The sequence below is a fragment of the Amia ocellicauda genome, unplaced genomic scaffold (assembly GCF_036373705.1).
Source record: "Amia ocellicauda isolate fAmiCal2 unplaced genomic scaffold, fAmiCal2.hap1 HAP1_SCAFFOLD_179, whole genome shotgun sequence".
NCBI classification, from domain to species: Eukaryota; Metazoa; Chordata; class Actinopteri; order Amiiformes; family Amiidae; genus Amia; species Amia ocellicauda.
The window spans coordinates 30,001-42,500 of record NW_027102742.1 but is presented as its reverse complement, the minus strand read 5'-3'; positions in this window follow the sequence as shown (position 1 = coordinate 42,500).

Below are 12,500 nucleotides of genomic sequence, written 5' to 3'. Positions count from 1 at the left end.
CCCCGGGCGGACCAAGATGGCCCATCGATCAGTGCTGGTTGTTTTATGTGTGTGTGTGTGTGTGTGTGTGTCCGCAGCCGGGGGCAAAGACGGCCTGTCGCGCAACACGGAGGTTATATGTCAGAGCCCGTACGCCCCCCGCACTCACCCTTAAAGGCCGGGACAGCCCTTGGGGTTCCTGCCGGGGGCGGGCAGCATACATATTCCGTCTCGTGGCAGCCACCGGAGATATGTCAGAGCCCGTACGCCCCCCGCACTCACCCTTAAAGGCCGGGACAGCCCTTGGGGTTCCTGCCGGGGGCGGGCAGCATACATATGTCCGTTCCGTGGGAGCCACCGGAGATATGTCAGAGCCCGTACGCCCCCCGCACTCACCCTTAAAGGCCGGGACAGCCCTTGGGGTTCCTGCCGGGGGCGGGCAGCATACATATGTCCGTTCCGTGGGAGCCACCGGAGATATGTCAGAGCCCGTACGCCCCCCGCACTCACCCTTAAAGGCCCGCAAGCCCTTGGGGTTCCTGCCGGGGGCGGGCAGCATACATATGTCCGTTCCGTGGGAACCACCGGGGAGATGTCAGAGCCCGTGAAACCCCGAAAGACAGACCCTTAAAGGCCCGCAAGCCCTTGGGGTGAACGTCTGGGGCGGGCAGCATACATACACCCCGGTCGGGAACCACAGGGAGGTGAGGTCAGAGCCCGTGAAACCCCGAAAGACAGACCCTTAAAGGCCCGCAAGCCCTTGGGGTGAACGTCTGGGGCGGGCAGCATACACACTCTCCACGGCGGGCCGCGAAGACTTAGCGGGCGCAGCCGCCGGAGCGGGCCGCCGACGAGGCCTGAAACGCGGGGTGCGGCCGGGACCGTTCCCCCCTTGCATTTCGCTGGATGATCAGACAGTCGCAAAGAACCGTCTGAAAATCCCGGGCCAAGTCCAGAAAGTGTCCGTAAAAGAGCTAGCGGGGCCCAGCCACTTTCCTCCAGCAAGTGCCCTTAGCTCAGTTTTGACCTCTCTCATTGCACTAAGTGTCTTCAAAAACCCAGTTCCTGTATTTCCCCCGGCACCGTAGAGAAATGCTGACAGCCTGGAACACTGTGGCGGCTGCACACGGCACTCCCTTGCCCGCCGCGAGCAGCCTAGCCCCGCCTAAGACCCGCGAGAACCGCCCATCGGCACACGGCCCGCTGTGCGCCCGAGCCGTTTGGTGTAAAAACTGTCCAAAAGTGGTTTCGACCACTTAGGAACATCGTAGAGACTCGAAATAAAAAGCATTTTGTTGGAAAAGCGATTCTGAGGAAGGCTGTGTCAAAATTAATTTCGGGAAATGTCGTTTACCCCCCCCCAAATGGCTCCGAAGTACCCCCCCCCCACCCCCCCCCTAAAAAACCGTGTTCCGGGGTTTTTTCGAGAAAACAAACACACGGGGTATATAGAGGGGACTGAGACGAATCGAATGACGTGCTTTGCAAAGAAATCGGGGGCTCACAGCCCCCCCAGGAGAGGTTCAAAAGTCGGAGGACTGGTCACCTAACTCCCATTGAAGTCAATGGGGGAAAAATGAAAACTGTCAAAAAGGCTTAAAATTGTTCAAAAACCCACTGGGGCAGTAGATAATCATCCTATTTGAATTTTAAAAGTCTTAGTTTGGCGAAAAAATACCTTTTAATAATTGTTTTAGGGGTCAGAAAAATCAGCTCCGGCTGCCTGGTCACCTAGGGGAGATAGAAAATTTTTCTAAGTTTTTCACTCGGCCGCCTGGTCCCCTAACTCGAAAATTTTAAAGTGCTCCCATCGGTCCCGGGATAGGGTGGCTGATAGCTGGGAGCCCCCTGAGCACTGCCCCGGTGTTAGTTTTCGGAGAAATGCCTCCGTTGATTTGTTATGATTTTTTTTCCGCCGGCCGCCTGGTCGCCCTAATGCAAAGTCAATGGGAGTGAGGAGATAGAAAATTTTTCAAAGTTTTTCACTCGGCCGCCTGGTCCCCTAACTCGAAAATTTTAAAGTGCTCCCATCGGTCCCGGGATAGGGTGGCTGATAGCTGGGAGCCCCCTGAGCACTGCCCCGGTGTTAGTTTTCGGAGAAATGCCCCCGTTGATTTGTTATGATTTTTTTTCCGCCGGCCGCCTGGTCGCCCTAATGCAAAGTCAATGGGAGTGAGGAGATAGAAAATTTTTCAAAGTTTTTCACCCGGCCACAAACGACTCCAAAACACACTGGGGCTGTGGCTGGGACTCTCACCAGGACTGCCCCCTACTTTATTTATGGATTAAAAAGCATTCTATATTAATTTTTCGATTTTTGGGACCCGGGACGCCTGGTCACCTAACTCCCCTTCTATCCCTATGGGGGGGGACGGGGACATCGAAAACGCTCCCATCGCTGCCGAGGCACGCTGCGGGGACTCTCCCTACCATCGCCCCATGCTTCCTTTGAAGAATATATGACGTTTTTCAATTTTCACCGACATTTGAAAATCAAAACTTCAGAACATTTCATAGTTATTCTCAATGGGTTGTCTAGGGGCACACATCTCTAAACTGGGGGAAATGCTCAAAATGATTAAAAAGAAAAACAATGCCCCCAGACCCGGGGGGCTGATAGCTGGGAGCCCCCTGAGCACTGCCCCGGTGTTAGTTTCTGGAGAAATGCCCCCGTTGATTTGTTATGATTTTTTTTCCGCCGGCCGCCTGGTCGCCCTAATGCAAAGTCAATGGGAGTGAGGAGATAGAATATTTTTCAAAGTTTTTCACTCGGCCGTCTGGTCCCCTGACTCGAAAATTTTAAAGTGCTCCCATCGGTCCCAGGGTAGGGTGGCTGATAGCTGGGAGCCCCCTGAGCACAGCCCCGGTGTTAGTTTCTGGAGAAATGCCCCCGTTGATTTGTTATGATTTTTTTTCCGCCGGCCGCCTGGTCGCCCTAATGCAAAGTCAATGGGAGTGAGGAGATAGAATATTTTTCAAAGTTTTTCACTCGGCCGCCTGGTCCCCTAACTCGAAAATTTTAAAGTGCTCCCATCGGTCCCGGGATAGGGTGGCTGATAGCTGGGAGCCCCCTGAGCACTGCCCCGGTGTTAGTTTTCGGAGAAATGCCTCCGTTGATTTGTTATGATTTTTTTTCCGCCGGCCGCCTGGTCGCCCTAATGCAAAGTCAATGGGAGTGAGGAGATAGAAAATTTTTCAAAGTTTTTCACTCGGCCGCCTGGTCCCCTAACTCGAAAATTTTAAAGTGCTCCCATCGGTCCCGGGATAGGGTGGCTGATAGCTGGGAGCCCCCTGAGCACTGCCCCGGTGTTAGTTTTCGGAGAAATGCCCCCGTTGATTTGTTATGATTTTTTTTCCGCCGGCCGCCTGGTCGCCCTAATGCAAAGTCAATGGGAGTGAGGAGATAGAAAATTTTTCAAAGTTTTTCACCCGGCCACAAACGACTCCAAAACACACTGGGGCTGTGGCTGGGACTCTCACCAGGACTGCCCCCTACTTTATTTATGGATTAAAAAGCATTCTATATTAATTTTTCGATTTTTGGGACCCGGGACGCCTGGTCACCTAACTCCCCTTCTATCCCTATGGGGGGGGACGGGGACATCGAAAACGCTCCCATCGCTGCCGAGGCACGCTGCGGGGACTCTCCCTACCATCGCCCCATGCTTCCTTTGAAGAATATATGACGTTTTTCAATTTTCACCGACATTTGAAAATCAAAACTTCAGAACATTTCATAGTTATTCTCAATGGGTTGTCTAGGGGCACACATCTCTAAACTGGGGGAAATGCTCAAAATGATTAAAAAGAAAAACAATGCCCCCAGACCCGGGGGGCTGATAGCTGGGAGCCCCCTGAGCACTGCCCCGGTGTTAGTTTCTGGAGAAATGCCCCCGTTGATTTGTTATGATTTTTTTTCCGCCGGCCGCCTGGTCGCCCTAATGCAAAGTCAATGGGAGTGAGGAGATAGAATATTTTTCAAAGTTTTTCACTCGGCCGTCTGGTCCCCTGACTCGAAAATTTTAAAGTGCTCCCATCGGTCCCAGGGTAGGGTGGCTGATAGCTGGGAGCCCCCTGAGCACAGCCCCGGTGTTAGTTTCTGGAGAAATGCCCCCGTTGATTTGTTATGATTTTTTTTCCGCCGGCCGCCTGGTCGCCCTAATGCAAAGTCAATGGGAGTGAGGAGATAGAATATTTTTCAAAGTTTTTCACTCGGCCGTCTGGTCCCCTGACTCGAAAATTTTAAAGTGCTCCCATCGGTCCCGGGATAGGGTGGCTGATAGCTGGGAGCCTCCTGAGCACTGCCCCGGTGTTAGTTTCTGGAGAAATGCCCCCGTTGATTTGTTATGATCCGTAGTTGCCGGCCGGCCGCCCGGCATTGCTCTATCGGATGGAGCGTGGGCTGGCTATGGGAGATTTAGCGATTTTCGGAACCGGCCCCGATGGCCCCCCAAACCGGGTGGCCACGAGGTGGGACCCCCCTGAGCACTGCCCCGGTGTTAGTTTTCCGAGAAATGCCCCCGTTGATTTGTTATGATCCGTAGTTGCCGGCCGGCCGCCCGGCATTGCTCTATCGGATGGAGCGTGGGCTGGCTATGGGAGATTTAGCGATTTTCGGAACCGGCCCCGATCGCCCCCCAAACCGGGTGGCCACGAGGTGGGACCCCCCTGAGCACTGCCCCGGTGTTAGTTTTCGGAGAAATGCCCCCGTTGATTTGTTATGATCCGTAGTTGCCGGCCGGCCGCCCGGCATTGCTCTATCGGATGGAGCGTGGGCTGGCTATGGGAGATTTAGCGATTTTCGGAACCGGCCCCGATCGCCCCCCAAACCGGGTGGCCACGAGGTGGGACCCCCCTGAGCACTGCCCCGGTGTTAGTTTTCGGAGAAATGCCCCCGTTGATTTGTTACGATTATTTTTCGCCCAGGCGATGTGCCTTTTCATTTTGTTTTGCACTTTCCTTCATTCCTTGGTGCATGCTGCCATCTAACGGACACATTTCGGTACTGCAGTTTGAAAGTAATTTCCCCGTCTAGGGATCTCTCTCTCGTCTAGGGACACTGCTGTACACACACACACACACACACACACACACACACACACACACACACACACACACACACACACACACAGTGAGAGAGAGGGAGAGATAGAGAGAGAGAGAGGTGGAGAGGGAGAGAGAGGTGGAGATAGAGAGATGGAGATAGAGATGGAGATAGAGAGAGATGGAGATAGAGAGAGAGATGGAGATGGAGAGAGAGATGGTGATAGAGAGATAGAGATAGAGAGAGAGATGGTGATAGAGAGAGAGATGGTGATAGAGAGATGGAGATAGAGAGAGAGATGGTGATAGAGAGAGAGTCGTCACACTCTGGAACAAACTCCCCAGAAGCTGAAAGTTGGGGAACATTATGATGATCTTTATTTCTTGGCAGATAATAAATGATGATCTTACAGAGGGCGACTTACAACACCAGTGCAAACATACAGCGAAGGACAAGGCATCAATCGCGACAGAATCCCTTGAGTTAAAGCAGCAGATTCAGAATAACACACGTCAAAACAGACTGGAGACTAAAACGAGCACGAAAGGTGTCGAATATGTGGCCTCCTCTCGCTTGTAAACTCTCTCGTGTTCCTGTCGATGGGGTCGGCGGCTCGGGGCAGCGGCCTAGCAGCAGCAGGCAGGCCACCCGGCTGCCTGGGGCTGACCTCCGGGGCAGGCAGGCAGGCAGACCTCCAGGGCAGGCAGGCAGGCAGGCAGGCAGACCTCCAGGGCTAACAGGCTGACCTCCAGGGCTGGCAGGCTGACCTCCAGGGCTGGAAGGCAGGATGGCAGACCTCCAGGGCAGGCAGGCAGGCAGGCAGGCAGGCAGGCAGACCTCCAGGGCTGGCAGGGAGACCTCCAGGGCTGGCAGGCAGGCAGGCAGGGCTGTGTGGCTGGGGAGGGCAGGCTGGCAGGCAGGTAGGCCGTGCTGCTGCCAGGGCTGGAAGGCTGACCTCCAGGGCAGGCAGGCAGGCAGACCTCCAGGGCAGGCAGGCAGGTAGGCCGTGCTGCTACCAGGGCAGGCAGGCAGACCTCCAGGGCTAACAGGCTGACCTCCAGGGCAGGCAGTGCTGCTACCAGGGCTGGATAGCAGACCTCCAGGGCTGGATAGCAGACCTCCAGGGCAGGCAGTGCTGCTACCAGGGCAGGCAGGCTGTCCTCCAGGGCTGGATAGCAGACCTCCAGGGCAGGCAGTGCTGCTACCAGGGCTGGATAGCAGACCTCCAGGGCAGGCAGTGCTGCTACCAGGGCAGGCAGTGCTGCTGCCAGGGCTGGATGGCAGGCAGGCAGACCTCCAGGGCTAACAGGCTGACCTCCAGGGCAGGCAGGCAGACCTCCAGGGCTAACAGGCTGACCTCCAGGGCAGGCAGTGCTGCTACCAGGGCAGGCAGGCTGTCCTCCAGGGCTGGATAGCAGACCTCCAGGGCAGGCAGTGCTGCTACCAGGGCAGGCAGGCTGTCCTCCAGGGCTGGATAGCAGACCTCCAGGGCAGGCAGTGCTGCTACCAGGGCAGGCAGGCTGTCCTCCAGGGCTGGATGGCAGGCAGGCAGACCTCCAGGGATGGATAGCAGACCTCCAGGGCTGGAAGGCAGGCAGGCAGACCTCCAGGGCAGGCAGTGCTGCTACCAGGGCTGGATAGCAGACCTCCAGGGCTAACAGGCAGACCTCCAGGGCTGGAAGGCAGGCAGTGCTGCTACCAGGGCAGGCAGGCTGTCCTCCAGGGCTAACAGGCAGACCTCCAGGGCAGGCAGTGCTGCTACCAGGGCTGGATAGCAGACCTCCAGGGCTGGATAGCAGACCTCCAGGGCTAACAGGCAGACCTCCAGGGCAGGCAGTGCTGCTACCAGGGCTGGATAGCAGACCTCCAGGGCTGGAAGGCAGGCAGGCAGACCTCCAGGGCAGGCAGTGCTGCTACCAGGGCTGGATAGCAGACCTCCAGGGCTAACAGGCAGACCTCCAGGGCTGGCAGTGCTGCTACCAGGGCTGGATAGCAGACCTCCAGGGCTGGATAGCAGACCTCCAGGGCTAACAGGCAGACCTCCAGGGCTGGCAGGCTGACCTCCAGGGCAGGCAGGCAGGCAGGCAGACCTCCAGGGCTGGATAGCTGACCTCCAGGGCTGGATAGCAGACCTCCAGGGCTAACAGGCTGACCTCCAGGGCTAACAGGCAGACCTCCAGGGCAGGCAGGCAGACCTCCAGGGCTGGCAGTGCTGCTACCAGGGCTGGATAGCAGACCTCCAGGGCTAACAGGCAGACCTCCAGGGCTGGCAGTGCTGCTACCAGGGCTGGATAGCAGACCTCCAGGGCTGGATAGCAGACCTCCAGGGCTAACAGGCAGACCTCCAGGGCAGGCAGGCAGACCTCCAGGGCTGGATAGCTGACCTCCAGGGCTGGATAGCAGACCTCCAGGGCTAACAGGCTGACCTCCAGGGCTAACAGGCAGACCTCCAGGGCAGGCAGGCAGACCTCCAGGGCAGGCAGTGCTGCTACCAGGGCTGGATAGCAGACCTCCAGGGCTAACAGGCAGACCTCCAGGGCTGGAAGGCAGGCAGTGCTGCTACCAGGGCAGGCAGGCTGTCCTCCAGGGCTGGAAGGCAGACCTCCAGGGCAGGCAGGCAGACCTCCAGGGCAGGCAGTGCTGCTACCAGGGCTGGATAGCAGACCTCCAGGGCTGGAAGGCAGGCAGGCAGACCTCCAGGGCAGGCAGTGCTGCTACCAGGGCTGGATAGCAGACCTCCAGGGCTGGAAGGCAGACCTCCAGGGCAGGCAGGCAGACCTCCAGGGCAGGCAGTGCTGCTACCAGGGCTGGATAGCAGACCTCCAGGGCTGGATAGCAGACCTCCAGGGCTAACAGGCAGACCTCCAGGGCAGGCAGGCAGACCTCCAGGGCTGGATAGCTGACCTCCAGGGCTGGATAGCAGACCTCCAGGGCTAACAGGCTGACCTCCAGGGCTAACAGGCAGACCTCCAGGGCAGGCAGGCAGACCTCCAGGGCAGGCAGTGCTGCTACCAGGGCTGGATAGCAGACCTCCAGGGCTAACAGGCAGACCTCCAGGGCTGGAAGGCAGGCAGTGCTGCTACCAGGGCAGGCAGGCTGTCCTCCAGGGCTGGAAGGCAGACCTCCAGGGCAGGCAGGCAGACCTCCAGGGCAGGCAGTGCTGCTACCAGGGCTGGATAGCAGACCTCCAGGGCTGGAAGGCAGGCAGGCAGACCTCCAGGGCAGGCAGTGCTGCTACCAGGGCTGGATAGCAGACCTCCAGGGCTGGAAGGCAGACCTCCAGGGCAGGCAGGCAGACCTCCAGGGCAGGCAGTGCTGCTACCAGGGCTGGATAGCAGACCTCCAGGGCTAACAGGCAGACCTCCAGGGCTGGCAGGCTGACCTCCAGGGCAGGCAGGCAGGCAGGCAGACCTCCAGGGCTGGATAGCAGACCTCCAGGGCTGGATAGCTGACCTCCAGGGCTGGATAGCAGACCTCCAGGGCTAACAGGCAGACCTCCAGGGCTGGCAGTGCTGCTACCAGGGCAGGCAGGCTGTCCTCCAGGGCTGGATAGCAGACCTCCAGGGCAGGCAGTGCTGCTACCAGGGCAGGCAGGCTGTCCTCCAGGGCTGGATAGCAGACCTCCAGGGCAGGCAGTGCTGCTACCAGGGCTGGATAGCAGACCTCCAGGGCAGGCAGTGCTGCTACCAGGGCAGGCAGTGCTGCTACCAGGGCAGGCAGGCTGTCCTCCAGGGCTGGATAGCAGACCTCCAGGGCAGGCAGTGCTGCTGCCAGGGCAGGCAGGCAGACCTCCAGGGCTAACAGGCTGACCTCCAGGGCTAACAGGCAGACCTCCAGGGCTGGCAGGCTGACCTCCAGGGCTGGAAGGCAGGATGGCAGACCTCCAGGGCAGGCAGGCAGGCAGGCAGGCAGGCAGGCAGACCTCCAGGGCTGGCAGGGAGACCTCCAGGGCTGGCAGGCAGGCAGGCAGGGCTGTGTGGCTGGGGAGGGCAGGCTGGCAGGCAGGTAGGCCGTGCTGCTGCCAGGGCTGGAAGGCTGACCTCCAGGGCAGGCAGGCAGGCAGACCTCCAGGGCAGGCAGGCAGGTAGGCCGTGCTGCTGCCAGGGCTGGCAGGCTGACCTCCAGGGCAGGCAGGCAGGCAGGCAGACCTCCAGGGCTGGCAGGCTGACCTCCAGGGCAGGCAGGCAGGCAGGCAGGCAGACCTCCAGGGCTAACAGGCTGACCTCCAGGGCTGGCAGGCTGACCTCCAGGGCTGGAAGGCAGGATGGCAGACCTCCAGGGCAGGCAGGCAGGCAGGCAGGCAGGCAGGCAGACCTCCAGGGCTGGCAGGGAGACCTCCAGGGCTGGCAGGCAGGCAGGCAGGGCTGTGTGGCTGGGGAGGGCAGGCTGGCAGGCAGGTAGGCCGTGCTGCTGCCAGGGCTGGAAGGCTGACCTCCAGGGCAGGCAGGCAGGCAGACCTCGAGGGCAGGCAGGCAGGTAGGCCGTGCTGCTACCAGGGCAGGCAGGCAGACCTCCAGGGCTAACAGGCTGACCTCCAGGGCAGGCAGTGCTGCTACCAGGGCTGGATAGCAGACCTCCAGGGCTGGAAGGCAGACCTCCAGGGCAGGCAGGCAGACCTCCAGGGCAGGCAGTGCTGCTACCAGGGCTGGATAGCAGACCTCCAGGGCTAACAGGCAGACCTCCAGGGCTGGCAGGCTGACCTCCAGGGCAGGCAGGCAGGCAGGCAGACCTCCAGGGCTGGATAGCAGACCTCCAGGGCTGGATAGCTGACCTCCAGGGCTGGATAGCAGACCTCCAGGGCTAACAGGCAGACCTCCAGGGCTGGCAGTGCTGCTACCAGGGCAGGCAGGCTGTCCTCCAGGGCTGGATAGCAGACCTCCAGGGCAGGCAGTGCTGCTACCAGGGCAGGCAGGCTGTCCTCCAGGGCTGGATAGCAGACCTCCAGGGCAGGCAGTGCTGCTACCAGGGCTGGATAGCAGACCTCCAGGGCAGGCAGTGCTGCTACCAGGGCAGGCAGTGCTGCTACCAGGGCAGGCAGGCTGTCCTCCAGGGCTGGATAGCAGACCTCCAGGGCAGGCAGTGCTGCTGCCAGGGCAGGCAGGCAGACCTCCAGGGCTAACAGGCTGACCTCCAGGGCTAACAGGCAGACCTCCAGGGCTGGCAGGCTGACCTCCAGGGCTGGAAGGCAGGATGGCAGACCTCCAGGGCAGGCAGGCAGGCAGGCAGGCAGGCAGGCAGACCTCCAGGGCTGGCAGGGAGACCTCCAGGGCTGGCAGGCAGGCAGGCAGGGCTGTGTGGCTGGGGAGGGCAGGCTGGCAGGCAGGTAGGCCGTGCTGCTGCCAGGGCTGGAAGGCTGACCTCCAGGGCAGGCAGGCAGGCAGACCTCGAGGGCAGGCAGGCAGGTAGGCCGTGCTGCTACCAGGGCAGGCAGGCAGACCTCCAGGGCTAACAGGCTGACCTCCAGGGCAGGCAGTGCTGCTACCAGGGCTGGATAGCAGACCTCCAGGGCTGGATAGCAGACCTCCAGGGCTAACAGGCAGACCTCCAGGGCTGGCAGGCAGGCAGGCAGACCTCCAGGGCAGGCAGTGCTGCTACCAGGGCTGGATAGCAGACCTCCAGGGCAGGCAGTGCTGCTACCAGGGCAGGCAGTGCTGCTGCCAGGGCTGGATGGCAGGCAGGCAGACCTCCAGGGCTAACAGGCTGACCTCCAGGGCAGGCAGGCTGTCCTCCAGGGCTGGATAGCAGACCTCCAGGGCAGGCAGTGCTGCTACCAGGGCAGGCAGGCTGTCCTCCAGGGCTGGATAGCAGACCTCCAGGGCAGGCAGTGCTGCTACCAGGGCAGGCAGGCTGTCCTCCAGGGCTGGATAGCAGACCTCCAGGGCAGGCAGTGCTGCTACCAGGGCAGGCAGGCTGTCCTCCAGGGCTGGATAGCAGACCTCCAGGGCAGGCAGTGCTGCTACCAGGGCTGGATAGCAGACCTCCAGGGCTGGATGGCAGGCAGGCAGACCTCCAGGGATGGATAGCAGACCTCCAGGGCTGGAAGGCAGGCAGGCAGACCTCCAGGGCAGGCAGTGCTGCTACCAGGGCTGGATAGCAGACCTCCAGGGCTAACAGGCAGACCTCCAGGGCTGGAAGGCAGGCAGTGCTGCTACCAGGGCAGGCAGGCAGACCTCCAGGGCTAACAGGCTGACCTCCAGGGCAGGCAGTGCTGCTACCAGGGCTGGATAGCAGACCTCCAGGGCAGGCAGTGCTGCTACCAGGGCAGGCAGTGCTGCTGCCAGGGCTGGATGGCAGGCAGGCAGACCTCCAGGGCTAACAGGCTGACCTCCAGGGCAGGCAGGCTGTCCTCCAGGGCTGGATAGCAGACCTCCAGGGCAGGCAGTGCTGCTACCAGGGCAGGCAGGCTGTCCTCCAGGGCTGGATAGCAGACCTCCAGGGCAGGCAGTGCTGCTACCAGGGCAGGCAGGCTGTCCTCCAGGGCTGGATAGCAGACCTCCAGGGCAGGCAGTGCTGCTACCAGGGCAGGCAGGCTGTCCTCCAGGGCTGGATAGCAGACCTCCAGGGCAGGCAGTGCTGCTACCAGGGCTGGATAGCAGACCTCCAGGGCTGGATGGCAGGCAGGCAGACCTCCAGGGATGGATAGCAGACCTCCAGGGCTGGAAGGCAGGCAGGCAGACCTCCAGGGCAGGCAGTGCTGCTACCAGGGCTGGATAGCAGACCTCCAGGGCTAACAGGCAGACCTCCAGGGCTGGAAGGCAGGCAGTGCTGCTACCAGGGCAGGCAGGCAGACCTCCAGGGCTAACAGGCTGACCTCCAGGGCAGGCAGTGCTGCTACCAGGGCTGGATAGCAGACCTCCAGGGCTAACAGGCAGACCTCCAGGGCTGGAAGGCAGGCAGTGCTGCTACCAGGGCAGGCAGGCTGTCCTCCAGGGCTGGAAGGCAGACCTCCAGGGCAGGCAGGCAGACCTCCAGGGCAGGCAGTGCTGCTACCAGGGCTGGATAGCAGACCTCCAGGGCTGGAAGGCAGGCAGGCAGACCTCCAGGGCAGGCAGTGCTGCTACCAGGGCTGGATAGCAGACCTCCAGGGCTAACAGGCAGACCTCCAGGGCTGGAAGGCAGGCAGTGCTGCTACCAGGGCAGGCAGGCTGTCCTCCAGGGCTGGAAGGCAGACCTCCAGGGCTGGCAGGCTGACCTCCAGGGCAGGCAGGCCGGGCCCCCGGTGCTGCATCTCGGCCGCTGCCTGGGGCGGACCGGCCCGGGTGCCCTTGCGCTTTTTCGACACCAGGGGGCAGTTGGGTGCCATTCCGTCCCTCGTGTGGCGAAATGGCGGTACTGCACCTCCGCCTTTTTGCTGGAGAAAGTCCGCAGTCGGGACAATGCGCCACACGGTCCGTCGGCAGGAGGCCCGGGCCCGGGCACAACTCCCCGGTGGGGACGGACGCCGGGCTGGAGCTTTCCTCCAGCGCAACACACACTC